This window comes from Pan paniscus, chromosome 15 (assembly GCF_029289425.2).
Source record: "Pan paniscus chromosome 15, NHGRI_mPanPan1-v2.0_pri, whole genome shotgun sequence".
Classification (NCBI taxonomy): Eukaryota; Metazoa; Chordata; class Mammalia; order Primates; family Hominidae; genus Pan; species Pan paniscus.
The window spans coordinates 31123507-31142685 of NC_073264.2; the positions used below are offsets into that span (position 1 = coordinate 31123507).

Below are 19179 nucleotides of genomic sequence, written 5' to 3' on the forward strand. Positions count from 1 at the left end.
CTAACACAAGCAGATCTTTACTGTGGCCGTTTTAAATCAAGCGTATTAGCCGTGTGCCAGTCTCTGCTGTGCACAATGTTTAAGTTTCTTTCATTGCCATAGAATGTAGATTTATTATTAGGTATTTTAAGTTCAAATCTCACCTATAATTTTAGATTACAATGCTGATTCTATAAAAGGAGGCTCAGAATTTTTAAGTTATTTTAGACTATTTTTGAGTTTTTATTTTATTCATACAAAACAAGGGCCATGATTTATAATGCACATTAGAGTATTTAGCAGAATATACTTTATTATATAAATTATTATATTCTTTTTAAAGTATAAAATATGCAATAATTATTATAAATATACAGGTAAATTCGTGAAGTAAACAAAGACAAATAGAAATATAAAGTACTCCTGCCCCTAAATATCATCTATAAATTATCAAGGTTTTTTTTGAGGGGGCAGCAATTCCTTTCATTCCCCTTCCACATACACACTCTTTGAAATTTACAATAATTGTGTAAATAAAATGTTGTACAGTGATTTACTTATTTATTTAAAACATAGATTTTCATCAGGCTATACTGTACATTCCTAATGAATATAAACAATTTACGAAGCGTACTGAGTTTCTATCTGACTTCTTGATGGAATACATATTTGAAAGGCAAAGAGCTCACACACACAGGCTCATTCTCTCTCTCTCTCCCCTCTGCCCCTTCTCATTCTTCCCTTCCCTCCCCTCTTATAATCCTCCCCCGTGCTCCCTATGTATATGTATCAGTCTGTCTGGTGACTAAGTCTTCGCTGCTGTATTTTATTTTGAATTGTTTTCTTGAGGAGGTCTCAAAAATAGAAGCCAAAAGATAGAATCAAAGGTATGATCACAGTTGTAACCCTCCCAATATTGATAAATTCTTCTAATTTATACTAGCAGCAATGTGTGAGTTCATAAACATCCCTACAGACTCAATAAAAATCAGATTTATGCTTTTTAGTGATTTAATAATTTAGTAGATGGACAGCAGTACACACCCTGGTTTTAATTTACATTTCTATAATATTACTAAGTTGAACATTTTTCCTTTCAAAATTACTTTTCGTGTTTTCATTTATACCAGCATTTGTTTTCATTCTCTGAATATCTGTCCTTTGAATATTACTCTTAAACATTTTCATTCATTGTCTAAATGACATCAGTATCAATTTTCTAGTCACTAAATGGATCAATAGTTCATCAAACTATTATATTTATTGAGATGCTAAATACAGAGAAATCAAGAAAATGTCACATCTAAGCCCCATTGCTTTTGTCTCTTTTTATATATTTGAAATATATATTTATTTATATACACCTATTTAATTACATTCAATCTCTTTTATATACTAAATGTCATCCTGTCATTGAATCTAAAGAGCTATAGGGAAAGTTTATCTTCCTCTGTATTCTTACCTCAATTTTGCAAGAATGTGTTTTAAATAATTCATGTTCCCATTATATGCTCACCTAATTTTCACATAATAAACACTATTTAACATTTATGAAAGCTCTAATTAAACATTGTCTTTTCTTCAACATGAGTAGTATTATTGTAACTTAGAGGATGAGTAAACATTTTGGTGACTCTTAAGGTTGAAATGAATCAGTCTGAAATTGCTTTCAAATCAGAGTTCTTTTCTACTGTAAAATTGTAGCAAAATTGACCAACTAAGAAATAATGATAAATACAACAATGTGCAATATTCCCCAATTCCAGATATTAAAACAATCATGTAAGACTTAGAATGCAAAATGTTCTGGAATGCTCATCATTACAAATTTTTTGGACATTTTCATGCCCAAAAATATAAGAAATAGTCTGTGGACTATGCATTTTAGTTATAATTCAACTTTCAATGTGTTTAAGCAGTGCAGTTGACTGCCTATTGGTAGATAGGCAAAAAGGACAAAGTTTACAAAGGAAGGTAAGCAAAATAAACATAATTTACTAAGATCACTTTAAATGTATCAGCTGGTCATATTAATATATGTATTTCTTCTTTAGTTATAAATGCTATACTCTTTTCATCTATTGATATATAAATAACAGTGATACACATATTTGTAACACTCTTCTAAACAAGCAAATGATTTATCTCACTAAATGACATCTCCCATTGGATTACATGGTACATTGTGTTGGCATGAATTAGTTTGTTAGGTAAATAACCTTAAATATGAAATAGCAATCAACAAGTATGCATAAAAATTATGTAAATATGCATGATGCAGTTTCCTGAATTGAGTGATTCTAGTTTCTCTATCTTATTTTGTCTATCTTAAGTTAAACTCCCTAACTCTGGAATTTGGAAATTAGTACGAATGTTTAATCATAACAATATCAAAATTTCAAAATTATCACTTTATTGATTCTTTTTTGTTTCTGGTGGAAGATGCAAAACTTGTCTATTAAAATTTTTGATGTAGAGCTAAAAATTCCTATAGTTCCTGATATAGGAAAATTGATTGTTTTGAAGAAATGTCTGGATTAATGACATTAAGTTGATAGTCATCAGTCTATAAATCATATTTAATGTCATGAGACTGAATGAGATCCCCAACAATAACTGCAAATAGATAAGCAGACTAAGTGCTCATCTTTCAGGGATGAAAATTAAAAAGTCTGAAAAATGTGGAGGAACAAGTGAGTCACAGGCCTCTAGGAAGATACATGTCTCTAATGCTCTGGATAGGTCAAGTAAGATGAGGGCCAAACACTAACCTACTGATATAGTAACTTAAAGGTCACTGTTGAACCTGACCAGAGTTCTAGGGGAATGGTGAGGACAAGAGTCTGATTTAAGTATGTTTAGGAGTTAATTAAAGGAGAATTAGAGACAACAGGTGTAGACATGTTGAGTTGCACTGCAAAGGGAAATGAAGAATGGCACAGAAGCTAGAAGGGCAAGGGAGGTTAACAGGTGTAAGAGTTTTTGTTATTTGTTTTTTAAGACAAATGAAAATTTATAACAATTAATTCTTTATAAAGTTCCTAGATAACATACAACCTTAATCCAATTTAGAGCTCTAAGGAGGAAGGCCATTAAGAAATGATGACTAAGGCTAAATGGAAGAAAGTATTGTTACCTAGAAAACTTTGGACCCTCCATTAGACCAGACCTACGATAAAAAGGGAATTTACAGGCACCCTAACTACATACCAAAAGCAAACCTTTTCTAAATGATAACTGGGGTAAAGGGAAATAGCCTGAGGGACTACTTCAAGAACAGGTGAAAATGCAAAGCCGTATCAGATGGTCTTTTAGGAGGATATCAGTATGCCTTGTAAACAAATTGTTTGTAAGCGATGGATTAAAATCTCTTTGGTAATAATTGATCAAATGCAGTAAGTTTACATCAATAAAACAGAGCAATAGTAATTGTGTTATTATCTGTCACTGGTTCAATTTGATGTTTAAAATGTACTGTTAGGAACTGTTTAAATATCTGTCTGAAGTATCAGAATTGTACTGTTACAGCATATGAAACATGTAAATATCATCTGATCCTGCTCTAACCAGACCCTTACACCAAATCATCACTGAGTGACAAGGTTTTCCGGAACACCCTAAAACTTTTATCAAAGGGGGCTGATCATATCAGGTAATTAATTCAAACTACCCAAGGGTGCCACTATCAGTTGGTGCAGACCCTTCGTCCTCTTGGGCCCAGGGAACCTCGAAGCACCTGCACTGCTACAGACACACACACCACCACAGGAGCTGCTATTGGCCTTAGCTTTCCTGTCCCTCCACCCCAACCTGCCCAGCTACCATGACTTACAATTGGTGCCCATAAAGTGGAACAGATTGCAAATGGACTACCATTTATATTGTATTTCTTTTTCTAGATGAACATGATTTTGAGGTAATCAGTGGTTAATACCAACATCCTGGTGAAATACAGACACAAAACCTCCCACTATAACTTAAGGTAGACCCAACCCATATATACCAGTAATTCAATCAGCTACAACTGTAATTACAGAACTCAGTGCCATATAAATCTCACTACATATTGAAACTTAAGGCATTCCAGAAACCATCTTGAAGATGTATGTATATTTAAATATAAAGGATTGGCCTCAGAATATTTCTAAGTTGTGAAGATGTCAACAGAAATTTTAACAATTAAAATGGACAAATATCAGCTTTCCTCTTTGGGAAAATTTTAGTTTTTGCAGACATGTCTGAAATGAAAATTTGCCCCTATATTTTTTTCTTTGAGAATTGCACTTTTCTGACAGCAATATGCAGTTCCACGCAGTTCCACCCACTTCCCACTGCTTTTCAGACTCATGTGGCAGAAGCGCCACCAAAATACACATACATATTCATAAGCTGTCTGAAGCATTAATTCCACACATGGCAATGTATACTTGCATCTGTGGTTGGAGCTTCTAATTTGCAAAAGCAAATATAATGTGTCTAAAAATCTTGATGAGTGAGCCTTTCAAATTCAAGCCCAGAACATTAAGGATCCATGTATACATAATTTCAAGCAGCAATAGGCTAAAGTCTTCTGACTACCTAATATAATTCTCTCCAAGTCAGTGTCACTGTATGAATATGATTATTGCCCATGTTAATTTCTCTAATTTACTTCTTACATCTATTTCAGGTTATAAATATTCATAATTGTAGTCCTCTGGTAGTAGCCCCCCACCACTAGTCTACACTAAATTGTACTTGCTATAATATAAATCTATTTTCTCCCATTCTAATTTATGAAATGGCTGAGAAAAATGGCTTGCAATATCTTTTCAGAATAAAAATATAACCCAACCTTTTTTATTCAGTGTACAATGAGCTATTGGAGGAAATCTTGATTCACAAAAAAATTCAATAATCTTCCACATCACTGATTCTTTTTATTTTCTTTTCTTTTAAATAATAATCTCATCAGTAGTTGAGCCGTTCTACCCCCTCTGTCCTTGAGTTCTAATTTTGCTGCAGGAGCGTAAAAGAGCACATCTCACTTTTACTCCTCTTTCTTGGGTGGGAGTACCTCCACGATTTGGCAGCTGCTTAAGTCAAGAAAATCCCTGCTTTGCTAATTCAGAATTCTTAAGCAAAGAAATTTGCACATACTAAGTGTTGGACAAATAAAGAATTAAAGGATTGGCATCAACCTAAAAGTATTAAAATAGTATGCAAGAATCAAAGTTGTAGACTTGCTAATTTCTTGGCAAATTTCAATATGACAAAAGTCATTAAAAGGTGAAAACCTCAATTAAACAAGTAATTGTTTTAACATGGTTAAACAAGTGATATTTTAATGAACTGACTCTGTAAATCTTGGTGAAAGAAAACAAATTGCTTCCCTACTAATATTTTGGAAAAGATAACAAATTACTTTGCTTGAATTTTGATTTTTTGTTTATTTGCACTGATTTTATTAATCATTCCAGTGGTTCAAAACAGACACCTGAAATTGCTCCGGGATTCCTAAAGAAAGCATACTGCCATTGTTAAAGTTTTGTTATTTATAGCACAGATTTTCTTCTAAAAGGCTGCAATAGCAAGGATTAAAAATGTTTATTAAATAATCTTGCAAATGAACATAAAATCTTCAGAAGCCAAACACTGTCCTTCGGCAGCACTGCACTCTCTTACAGAGTGTCTTTGGGGGAGCTATTTAACTACAAATAGTTTCATCTTCCAGGAAGACCCAAACTGCTTATGTAGATCTGATCCTCATTATTTGCCAATTCCTCATTTGCAAATTCATCTACTTGCTAAAATGTATTTATGACACCAAAATAAATACTGCAGTGCTTTCGGGGTCACTTGCAGACATGCACGGAGTGGCAAGAAAATGAACTGCCCAATGTACACATTCCCAGCTTACACTGCCTTCTTGTTTCAGTTCTCAATACTCTCAACAGTGTTCTTTTCATGGTCTATTTAATGCCACATTTTTTGCATTTTGTGCTTCTTCTTGGTGATCGTGCTGCTCAAAAGGAGCCCCAAGCATAGTGCTGAAGTGCCGTCTAGTGTTCCTAAGTGCAAGAAAGCTGTTATGTGTCTCACAGAGAAAATACATGTGTTAGATAAACTCAGTTCAGGCATGAGTTTGACCGCTATTGACCATAAGTAGATTAAATAAGGTGTCTTTAAAACAGAAACACATAAGATTATGTATAGGTCGTTCAGAAAAATGTGACAAGAGACTCACAGGAACTAACCCACCCTGTATTTCTCCCAGGAGAAATGGTTCAGTATTTGCTAACTAAGATGATGTGACAGAACAGAACTTCCACAAATAATAAGCATCAACTGTATATCTCCAATCAACTTGGCTGTGATATCCCATTCCAAGGAGAGTCCGCACTGGTTGCGTAGAGGCGTGCTTGCATTTGTTTAACACTCTGTTCCTCCCTGTGTCCACTTCTACTTCATTAAAACCTGTGTTCTAGACCCTGGGGTTTTATTGGTGGGTTAACTCTGATTTGCAATTGACAAAAAAACTTTTATGGATTCACCACAATAACTTTGGGCCTAATAATGAAATTTTCGACTGAAATCCAAATTCCTAAAATCACTACTCTGCTTTTCAGTGTCTTCATATTTGGTAAGTCCACATGCAGGAAAATATTTGACTTGCTTTACCTTATGAAACCTAAAAGTAAAATTGTGAACACTACAGACTCTACACATAGACATGCTGATGTCAAATCACAGGAAAAAAAATGTGTGTTTTCTGTTATTTGAATTTTTTGAAATGAGTATCTTCAACAATTTTATAAATCTTTCCCTGGACAGCTATAATGTGACCAACTTTAGGTTGTGACATCCCTCTATTTTTTCAACCACCTTGAAAAACAGTCCAGTCCTTCATCCCTTTCCTTCTAGCTCCACACTTGGTCCCTTCATGATAAGACCCCTGGCACCAATCCTCCCTATTTAAAATAAAATTACTATACGGTATATACATTTTTAACTTTAAAACACTTTTAATTTGAGAGTTTAAAGTAATGCAATAAAAATGCTAGTGTAATATTTTGTCTATTTAACTGTCAGAACCTGTATCAGCCCATTAGTCAAGGTTCTCCAGAGAAAGGGGACCCAAGTGTGTGTGTGTGTGTGTGTTTGTGTGTGTGTGTAAATGTCTCATGCCATTGTAGAGACTGGAAAATCCAAAATCTAAGGGCAGGCAAGCTAGCTAGAAACTCAGGCAGGAGCTGGTACTGCAGTCTTGAGGCAAAACTTCTTTTCAGTTTTTGTTCTTGAGGTCTTCAACTGATTGATGAGGCCTCCCCACATTATCAAAGCTAATGCCTCTACTTAAAGCTTACTGAATGTGGATGTTAACCATACCTACAAAAAACCTTCACAGCAAAACACAGATAAGTGTTTAATCAAGAACTGGCCTCCACAGCCTGGCTAAATTGACACGTGTAGCTAGCCATCACAGTACCTTAAACGATAAAGTTGCCTCCAATGAACATGAACAAGCAGTAGGGAAAAAGAATCACTTGAGGCAATTGCCTTGATCTTAAATCCCAGCTGTTTCACTAACAGTGTGGTTTTAAGAAAGTCATTTTTTCTTTCTGAACCTCAGTATGCTTATTAAAAAACAAAACAAAACAAAAAACAAGTGGGGAGTATTAACACTTAGGTTTTGGTGGTCTTATATGAATTACATGAAGAGCTTAAGGCCATCAATGAGTGGCAGTAACTATGCTATTAGGGTCTACGTGTTTTTTTTTTTAGATGGAGTTTCGCTCTTGTTGCCCAGGCTGGAGTGCAATGGCACAATCTCGGCTCATCGCAACCTCCGCCTCCCAGGTTCAAGCGATTCTCCTGCCTCAGCATCCCCAGTAGCTGGGATTACAGGCATGCGCCAACACACCTGGCTAATTTTGTATTTTTAGTAGAGACGGGGTTTCTCCATGTTGGTCAGGCTGGTCTCAAACTCCTGACCTCAGGTGATCCACCTGCCTCAGCCTCCCAAAGTGCTGGGATTACAGGCATGAGCCACCAGGCCCGGCCTGGGTCTACATCTTTTATACCTGTAATCTCAGACATTAATACATTCCTGGCAAATAGTATATGTTTCATAAATGCCTGTGAAAGGAAGGAAGAAAGGAGCGAAGGAAGAAAGGAAGGGAGAGAGGGTGGGAAAGAGGGAAGGAGAGAATGAATAAATAAATGAAGAATGTAAAGCTACATTTCTGAAAAAAAAAGATGTGACTCTACTTGAGACTACAGAAAAAACAAACAAGAATAAGTAACAGTCCCAGCTTTTAAGAAATTTAGACCTGATAGTAAATAAGGCCAGTTTGCCAATAACCATAATACAAATAGATTAAGAAAGGAAGAAGACAATACATCTAATGCACAAGGCAATTTAATAATTCTTGTGTAAGTTCAGATAAAAAGCACATTATGAGACTATAAAGGCTCAAAAGCAAACACATGATGTATGAGAACAGCCATCCAAAGATTTTTGCACCACAGTAGATGGATTAGATAGATCTAAATGTGGTTTTCTAGACCTGGATTACTTTACAAGTTAATTGACAAGGATAGGAAGTTGCTAAATTTAAAACAAGGTAACAAAGTGACATCTTTAGAATGATACTATCAGAATGGAAGATGTAAAGGAGAACTGTAATTCAGTCAGTTGGAGCAACAGATAAAAGATTGGAACCTGAGGAATCCACCAGTGTTTACATCAAATTATCCAAGGAAAAGAATCTTATCAGGTGACTCAATAAGATTTTCCCATAACCTGGATGGAATATCCTTCAAGACCAACCAATTCCTTATGTTTCAATTCTGAGCCAATTGAGCAACTTTCCAGTTTCTGAATCTGCTTTGCAGACATCTTGTTGCAGAAAGGCAATATCCAAGAAAAGCACATCACTCACTCTAAGTTAGTATACGGGCACTCCAGTCCATAAAAATATTTTGTGAGGCTTACTAGCCTGGATTTATCTTCTAGGAACTATAGCAACTCTGGTTTTATTTTAAAAATGAAGTTTCTGGAACTTAAAATCTGAGAACCAGAAACTGCATTTCAATGAGCCGGACATGAGACAGTCCAGGTCAAAAGCCATGCAAGACTATCCTCTATATATCCCTCCCAAATGGTAGTATTTGGGTCATACCTGAGTGTTCAGGGCTGAAAGGACCCACAGGCTTAAGGAAAAGGATTAAGGATAAGAAGTATTTCAGTGGGCAGAAATTATGAGTAGACCATTCCAGATGGAGGGAAAAACAGAGCTAAGGTCCAAATATTGTGAAATACAATGTACATATGGACTAGAATAAACAGTCTCATTTTGATGGCACACAAGTTTCATACTTAGGAAGGTCTAGCAAGAATATTTTAAGGTAAACTATGACCATTTTGGGGAATTTTACTTGACCAGATTGGGAAACGATTTTTTTGTTTACTGACAATGAGAAGTCACCAAGTTTTAATTTTTTTGTCTAGTTAATATCAAAATTGTAACTCTATATTAGCATACTCAACTTGTTAAAAACATAGTTGGTAACTCTGAAGGAGTAAATGACCCATGAATTGCAACAGTTTAAGTAGGAGGTAAAAATAATCCAAGCTGGAAACACAGCTGTTCTAATAAAAACAGAGGATAAGAACTTGAGACTCTAAGAAAAGGATAATTATTGGGATTCACTGAGCATCTCATTGCATGTGAAAGGTGAGGGATGTGGAAAGGTTGACCCATACTCCAAGGCTAGTAATTAGGGGTAAAATAATGATCTTTTGTTTTTCAATTATTTATATGCTGTTCTATAACTTTTGAACATCATTTTATATTAATGCTTAGACTGACTTAATATCACCATTTAACATCTGCAACTGGGTTCATTTAAAGCCAAATTCAAAATGCCTAAACCCAATCTCTTTATCTTTCTTGCTATCCTGTAACCACAGTAAGCAGTGAGCTGAAGATTTTCTAAATGTTTCAACCACCCATAAAAACAAATGTATGTGGCCGGGTGCAGTGGCTCACACCTGTAATCCCAGCACTTTGGGAGGCCGAGGGGGGCGGATCACCTGAGGTCAGGAGTTTGAAACCAGCCTGGCCAACATGGCAAAACCCCATCTCTACTAAAAATACAAAAATTAGCCGGGCATGGTGGTTGGCGCCTGTAATCCCAGCTACTGGGGAGGCTGAGGCAGGAGAATTGCTTGAACTCAGAAGGCGAAGGTTGCAATGAGCTGAGATCAGGCCATTATACTCCAGTATGGGCAACAAGAGCGAAACTAAAAAAAAAAAGAAAATGTATGCAAAAGGCAAGAGAACAATCTAACAACATTGTTATACAAGATTCCCAAGAGTAAACTGTTCAAAAAGCAATGTTCTCCAGCTAGTAAATCTAGCACTTTTAGTCCTTTCTTGAGAGCTGACACTGATACCAAGAATCATAACAGTTGCCTGACTTTTCTTAATGCTGTCTAACCCACGAACATGTCCAATGTCTCCTTTTTCCAGAACCTTGTCTCAACAAAGCAGTATTTAGAAAACAGGAGCATTAGACTCTCAACAAGTAATTCACCAGTAGTACAAGAAGCCCAAATATGCCTCCTTGTGCTACTTTACCCATACACAATCCAACTAAAAAAAAAACAAAATGCATCCTAATGTTTAAAATAGAGTTACCACAGTAACAAAGTGAACAGTTAAAAAGCAATGAACTTAATCAATGCAAGTCATTGTTAGAAAGATCATCCCCTGAGACAAACCTCTCAGTGCTAAGATTATTGCTATTTATCTGAAGTATTTTCTGAAAAGCTAAGAATGACTGACTGAGGGCTTCAGATCAATGAGGTGTTTTTTTTTCCTTTCAGTGAGCTAAAACTCCCAGTAGACCTAAGCCGTACTTTTAATCATGACATTAATCGATAACAATTACACCCAAGAGAATGCCAACATAGGTTTTCCAGGAAATCTCATAGGGCTTAAAGTGCTAAATTGTAGAAATAGTCAATATTATGTGTTATTAAAATAGAATTCAGGTTGGTTTCTTCCTATTTCCCTAGAGCAGAATTATGGTGCTCTAGACCTAGAAATGTTGGTATAGTGCTTCTCAAATTTTAATAGCCTTAAGAATAACATGGATATCTTGTTAGACTATAGATTATCATTCAGTTGGTCTGCAGTGTGTCCTCTGATCTGCATTTCTACAACCTCCTGGGTATTGACCATGCTGCTATTAATAGTAAGCAGGTGACACCTGCAGTAGCAAGATGTTGAACTCCATTAGATTGGTCGGGGGAAGAAGTAAAAATCACACCCATTGGCTGAGGGATACTAAGAGGTATTTGACCATAGCAGAGAGATTTTTACTTCTAGATATTCCAACTCAAGCTGTCCTCCTTGCAAAATAACAGAGAAAAAGGCAACACTTAACTTACTTCAAAGAGCAGCATTTTCTAAATGCATTACAAAAAAAGAAAATTAATTATCTGGGATATCAATAGGTGTTGCCAGAAAAATAGAATGCTAATAGAAGGCTGAATGAATGGTCATACAACTGAGCTAAATGAAATTAAGTAATAACAATGGCTAACAGTTGTTGAGCACTTACTACGTGCCACGAATCGTTCTAAATCCACAATGTAGAATAACTCCTTTAATCTTCACAGCATCTCTATGAGGTGGGAACTAGAGTATTGCATTTTTCAGATGTGGAAAGGTAGGCAAGGAGAGGTTAAAAAACTTGTCCAAGTTCACAGTGCTAGTGAGCTGATGGGTGGTAAAGCCAAGAGCCAGGATTCAACCCTTGGCAGGCTGCCTCCAGAGCATGGGCTCTGCTCTCTAGAACATGATCACTTTTCATTATTAACAGAAAGTGTGAGTCATCACAAGGTGATGTAAGTACTTGTAAGTTGCCAATGAAGGGGAATATGCAATGAGGAGGAGAGAAGAAAACTTAAGTTATGGCAAGATAAGAGCATGAGAACAAGCCAGAGAAGGGAAAAATGAGAAAGTGGAAGTAATTGTTAGTGAAATAATAAATACAGAAGAGTGTACTGTAGTAGTGGAGACATCACCCACCCAGACACAGATGCACTAAATAGATCAATCTGCTTAGCAAATAAATGCCCAGGAGAGGAAAGCAAGGCAAGAAGCGGATCTCATCAACCACTGGAGGACACAAACAGTTTACTTCCACCAAATGTACTGAAAAGATCTCAATAACAAGAGCCATGATTATTCCTACGTTAAATATGCAATTTACAGATTAACTGGGCCCATTGCTGGGTCCCTCTCTTCTTCCTACAGGATGGATTGGACATTTTGCTTCTAACTAGCAACTTTGTGAAAGTGAGTAAGGACAATTCAGTTTATTTTGATCTCATTCTGAGATTGGGCAATAGGCTTGGGAGAAGGAGGGTATGCTGTGAAACTGATTAAAATACAATCTAACAAATCCTAGATTTCAATGAACCCTCTCTGCCTGGCCTTCAGGTTGCAGGAGAAAAAAAAAAAATACAACAAGTAGATCCAATCTGAAATATGTAGTCTGAATCAGAAAACAGCCAGCGCATTATGCAAATTACATTACAGGTCAGGCAGAACAATAAATAAAGTAGTTGTTTGGTTAGATGAGCATTAGAAAATGGTTCGACTGTTCAGGTAAGTATTAAAACAAAAAACTAACCTTGCAAACTCCTGAAGTATGCAGAGATTCCTGGAATATTCTACTGAAAACTTAAAGAAAAGAAAAAGCTTAACTGGAGACAAAGGACTGCCTGTAAGCATCCTGAAGGCATCAGATTTGTAAATGTATTTACAGGCACCAAAACAGACATACTTTTGCAACTGAAACAAGAGAGGTCCTTTGGTCTCAAAGATTGAAATGTTATAAAAACATGCCAGGAATACATTGAACATGTTGTGGATTCAGTTCAGATCACAACAATAAAACCAATAAAACCATATTGTCGCAATATGGCAAGTCACAGAAATTTTCAGGTTTCTCAATGCATATAAAAGCTATGCTTACACTACACTGTAGTCAATTAAGTCTGCAATCGCATTATGTCTTAAAAAAATGCACATGCCTTAATGAAAAAAAAAAAACTTTATTGCTAAAAAATGCTGACAATCGTCTCCAGTGGTCTCTTGACAGGGGATGATTTCAGGGTGAAACTGTTCCACCTCAGATCATCAGGCTCTTATGAGAATCTGATGCCGCTGATCTGACAGAAGGCAAGAAAGCAGAGCTCAGACGGTAATGCTCACTGGCTCACTGCTCAACTCCTATTGTGTCCATGGTTTGAGGTTTGGGGATTCTTGATCTAAGCCTTCAGAGAGTCCTAATCTCTTTGCCAGTGGAGAATCTAGTCTCAATAATGATGGCTGCTGATTGATCACAGTGGTGATTGCTGAAGGCTGAGGTGGCTGTAGCAATTTCCTCTTTTTTTTTTTTTTTAAATTGAGACAGGGTCGCACTCCATGGCCCAGGCTGGAGTGCAGTGGCAATTTCTTGGCTCACTGTAACCTCTGCCTCCCAGGCTCAAGTGATCCTCCCACCTCAGCATCCCAAGTAGCTGGGACTACTGGTGTGTGCCACCATGCCTGGCTAATTTTTGTATTTTTTTCTAGAGATGAGGTTTCGCCATGTTGTCCAGGCTGGTCTCACACTTCTTGAGCTCAAGTGATCCACCGCCTCAGCCTTCCAAAGTGCTGGGATTACAGACATAAGCCACCATACCAGGCCAATTTCTTTTCTTTTCTTTTTTTTTCTTTTCCTTTTTTTTTGAGACAGAGTCTTGCTCTATCTCCCAGGCTGGAATGCTGTGGCATGATCTCGGCTCACTGAAACCTCCACCTCCTGGGTTCAAGCAATTCTCATGCCTTAGCCTCCCGAGTAGCTGGGATTATAGGTGTGTGCCACCAAGACTGGCTAATTTTTGTATTTCTAGTAGAGACGGGATTTCACCATGTTGGCCAGGCTGGTCTCGAACTCCTAGCCTCAAGTGATTTGCCCGCCTTGGCCTCCCAACCTGCTAGAGTTACAGGAGTGAGCCACCGTGCCTCACAGCCAATTTCTTAACATAAGACAACAATGATGTTTGCTGCATCGATTGACTCTTCATGAAAGATTTCTCTGTAGCATGTGATGCTGTTCGATGGCATTTTACCCACAGTAGAGTGTCTTTCAAAATTGGAGTCAATCCTCTCAAATCCTGCCACTGCTTTATTAACTAAGTTTATGTAAAACCCTAAATCCTTTGTTGTCTTTTAAATAATGTTAACGGAATCTTCACCAGGAGTAGATTCTAGATTCTATCAATAGAAATGACTTTATTTGTTCATCAATAAGAAGCCACTAGTCATCCATTCAAGTTTAATCATTAGATTGCAGCAATTCGGTCCTACTTTCAGGCTCTACTTTTTTTTTTTTTTTTTTTTTTTTTTTTGAGATGGGAGTTTTGCTCTTGTCGCCCAGGTTGGAGTACAATAGTGTTGTCTCAGCTCACTACAACCTCTGCCTCCTGGGTTCAAGCAATTCTCCTGCATCAGCTTCCCAAGTAGCTGGGATTACAGGCACCTGCCACCACACTCAGCTAATTTTTGTATTTTTAGTAGAGATGGAGTTTCACCATATTGGCCAGGCTGATCTCGAACTCCTGACCTCAGGCAATCTGCCCATCTTGGCCTCCCAAAGTGCTGGAATTACAGGCATAAACCACCTTCAGGTTCTACTTCTAATTCTAGTTCTCTTGATAGTTTAATCACATCTGCAGTCACCTCCTCTACTGAAGTCCTGAACCCATCAAAGTCATCCATAAGTGTTGGAATCAACTTCTTCCAAACTCCTCTTAATGTTACGGTTTTAACCACCTCTGATGAATCATGAAGATTCTTAATGGCATTTAGAATAGTGATTCCTATCCAAAATGTTTTCAATTTACTTTGCCCAGATCTATCAGAGAAATCACTACATCAATGGCAGCTGTGGCCTTATGAAATATATTTCTTAAACAATAACACTTGAAAGTTGAAATTACTCTCTGATCCATGGGCTGCAGAATGGAGTTCCATTAGCAGCTATGAAAACATTTAACTCCTTGTCCATCTCCACCAGAGCTCTTGGGTGACCAGGTGCATTGTCAACGAAAAACAATATTTTGAAAGGAATCTTTTTCATCTGAATGGTAAGTCTTAACCGTGGCTTAAAATATTCAGAAACCATGCTGCAAACAGATGTGCCGTCACACAGGTTTTATTCCATTTATGGAGCACAGACAGAATAGATTTAGCATAAATCTTAAAGGCCCCAGGATTTTCAGAATGGTCAATGAGCACTGGCTTCAACTTAAAGTTACCAGCTGCTTTAGCCCCCAACAAGGGAGTCAGCCTCTGCTTGGAGGCTTTGAAGCCAGGCATTCTCCTCTCTAGCTGTGAAAATCCTAGATGCTTCTTCTTCCGATAGAAGGATGTTTTGTCTTCATTGAAAATCTGTTATTTAGTGAAGCCACCTTCATCAATGATCTTAGCTAGATCTTCTGGATAACTTGCTGATGCTTCTACATCAGCACTTGCTGCTACACCTTGCACTTTTATTTTATGGTGATGGCTTCTTTCTTTAAACCTTATGAAACAAACTCTGTTAGCTTTCAACTTTTCTTCTGTAGCTTCCTCACCTCTCTCAGCATTCACAGAATTGAAGAGAGTTAGGACCTTACTCTGGATTAGGATTTGGCTTAAGGGTATGTTGTGGCTGCTTTGATCTTCTATCCAGACCACTAAAACTTTCTCCCTATCAGTACTAAGGCTGTTTTGTTTTCTTATCATTTGTGTGTTCACTGGAGTAGCACTTTTAATTTCCTTCAATAACTTTTCCTTGGCACTCACAATTTGGCTAAGTGTTTGGCACAAGAGGCCACACCTTACTAAGCTTAATCATTTATAGTTTTTGATTTACAATGAAAGACATGTGATTCTTCCTTTCACTTGACCCTTAGAAGTCATTGTAGAGTTATTAATTGGCTTAATTTCAATATTGTTTATCAGGGAATAGAGAGGCTTAAAGAGAAGGAGGGAGATGAGGGAATAGCTGGTGGATGAACCAGTCAGAACACACACACTTAAGTTCGCTGTCTTATATGGGCACAATTTTTGGTATATCAAAACAAATACAATAGTAATTACAAAAATCACTCATCACAGATCACCATAAAAATATAATAAAAGTTTGAAAAATTGTGATAATTACCAAAACATGACACAGAAACTTGAAGTGAACATGTGCTACTGGAAAAATGGCAACAATAGACATGCTTGATGCAATGTTGCCACAAACCTTGAATTGTAAAAAAAATGCACAATCTGCAAAGCACAATCAAGTGAACAGCAATATAAAGACGTGTGCCTGTATGTATTCTTCGCTGTCACCTCAGCACCTCTAATGTCAGGTTCCAAGGTAAAGCAATCTAATTTTCTTATGCTAATACTTCAATCTACATTTACAAACTTTTCAAATATTTTATCTAAATGTTTTCTATCAGCATGCTCCTTTTTATAAGAATCTTTCATTGTTCCAAGACACAAATCATATCCCTTTGAATTCCAGATGAAAACATTTTAGGCCTATTTAGGATTTATTTCAATAGATATGTATACACATGTAAAGCAGTTTCAATGTTATTTAAAAATACACTTCATTGGTCTTATTGTGGTGACATTAGCTTGGCACTTAAGAAAATGCTTCCAGGTGGCAGGCACCTGCTCTGGCTTTAAAATGCCAACCTCAAAACCTATAGTCAGGCACCAAAATGGGGAAGTGCAACAAACTATGTATTTCAGCACCTAGTAGTTTTGGCAGCTCATTTGGAACTGGTTATTGCCAGCTGGGCACTTTGCCATTTCCTTGAGGCAAAATTAAAGTGGAAGATGCAAGGGTTTTATTGTAATTTTCCACCACATATTTATATCATTATGGGTTTTGTGCTGCTCTAGTCTCCACACAGTCTCACTGAATATCTTCTTATTATGTCACTGAGATTTGAAGCAAATATAGGATGATGCAGTGAAAACAAGTGGGCACTGTGTACAGTAAATGATTGCTGAAGATAACACTATGCTTATCAGAATGGGCTACATAATTTGCAGGGCCCCTTGTTCATAAAGCAGAGGAAAAGTGCCATTAAAGGTACTAAAATATCAAGTGTTTTCCTTCCTTCCGCAGCTTCCCCTCAACCTGCCATGGTGTTATTTGCTACTTGACATCCTTCAGGCACAGGGATATCTGCACAATAAATGCAGACCTTCCAGGGTTCTACCCCCACATGCGCACCCACAGCTCACACAAACTGCCCACTGGCTAGCGGCTGAGTTCTCTCTCCTTCCAGCTGCCAGAGCAATGCTCTGTGCACCACCTAGGAGAGGTGAGCTGGACATCTCCCTTCCCACACACAACTCTACTGCTCGAGCCCACAGGCAGAAGGATGACCCCCAGAAGCACTACAGTCCCTACACAAGGATGCATTAAGCATCTAGTTCAGGAGTGAGAGGTTTGCCCCACTGAGGCACCACAGTGGCACTCCTAGAAGGGGCGGCCACATCTATGCCCTGTTCTAAGACCTGTGGGGCTCCTGCATCAGACCCTGACCCTCTCTGCCAGGGGCTGAGGACAGCAGCAGTTGTTGCGCAGGAGCAGGGAAGAAGAGGCCAGGTTGGGCTTGGGGTCCTCAGTGGTGGGGAAGCCAGAAGTGGACAACAGCACAAGTGGTCACCTGAACCAAGACTTCAAGTCTTGGGCATGTTCCATTATCCCACCAGACTTCACTTATAAAACATAAATACAAATATAAAATCAAGGATTTCAAGACAGTAAATTCAGAGCATAACACCCCAAACAATTGCTCTCATCACTGAGTAATGAAGCCAGTTCTGATGCATAAGAAACCCCAGGCCTCTGCCCACTTCTTTAGCACATGTACTAAAATTGGACAATAGTGAGATTAGCATCATACCTACACAAGGATGACATACAAATTTGTTATGTGTTTCATATTTTTATTTCATATAACTAAATACACATACACATACACACACACCCCCAAACCCAAAGAGAACACATAAAACTTGGGAAATCTGGATTGTGTGCCCATATCGATATCTTAGCTATGATACTAAACTAGAGTTTTGCAAAATGTCATTGAGAAAAAACATGCAGAGTTACAAGGGATATCTTTGTATTATGTCTTACAACTCCATATTATAATTATCACCGCCAAAAAAAAGACCCAAGCCCTATTAAAAGGACACATACAACATACAGGAAATCATTAGCAAAACTACCTATACCTAGATATAACCGGAACACTAAATTGAATATAATTTGACTTTAATATGTAAAAGAGCAATCCTTAAAATAACTTGCTTGAATACAAAATCTGCAAACACTATGTTCACCATGTTATTCCTCCTCTCAGGAGGAAAGCGTTCAGTTATCGTATTAGTTCGTTTTCACACTGCTATAAAGAAATACCCAGACTTGGGTAATTTACAAAGGAAAGAGCTTCTGCATGTCTAGGGAGGCCTCAGGAAACCTACAATCACGGTGGAAGGTGAAGGGGAAGCAGGCACTTCTTCACAAGGAGGCAGGAGAAGAAGTGAGAGCACAGGAAAAAGTACCATGTATAAAACCATCAGATCTTGTGAGAACTCACTATCAGGAGAACAGCATAGGGGAAACTGGCCCCATGATCCAATCACTTCCTTCCCTCCACACATGGGAATTACAATTCGAGATGAGATTTGGGTGGGGACACAGAGCCAAACCATATCAGTTATATTTTTTGTTAAAACATATCTAATCTAGCCAGGCATCATGGTTCACACCTGTTATCCCAGCACTTTGGGAGGCCAAGGCAGGTGGATCACCTCAGGTCAGGAGTTCTTGACCAGCTGGCCTACATGGCGAAACCCTAGTCTCTACTAAAAATACAAAAAATTAGCCAGGCATGGTGTCACATGCCTGTGATCCCAGCTACTCAGGAGGCTGAGGCAGGAGAATTGCTTGAACCTGGGAGGTGGAGGTTGCAGTGAGCTGAGATCATGCCATTGCACTCCATCCTGGGCAACAGGAGCGAAACTCTGTCTCAAAAAAACAACAACAAAAGACTTCTCTCATCTATTTAAGATAAAATGAAAATAT

The 19179-nt window shown here is 37.7% G+C and overlaps 1 protein-coding gene and 1 pseudogene across 2 annotated transcripts in view; one reads left to right on the forward strand and one right to left on the reverse strand.

Moving 5' to 3' along the window:
• The window catches only part of PRKD1 (protein kinase D1), a 353215-nt gene that overhangs the window by 218313 nt on the left and 115723 nt on the right, over positions 1-19179 (reverse strand). The window lies entirely within an intron of this gene.
• Positions 17937-18037, forward strand: LOC112437033 (U6 spliceosomal RNA; annotated as a pseudogene).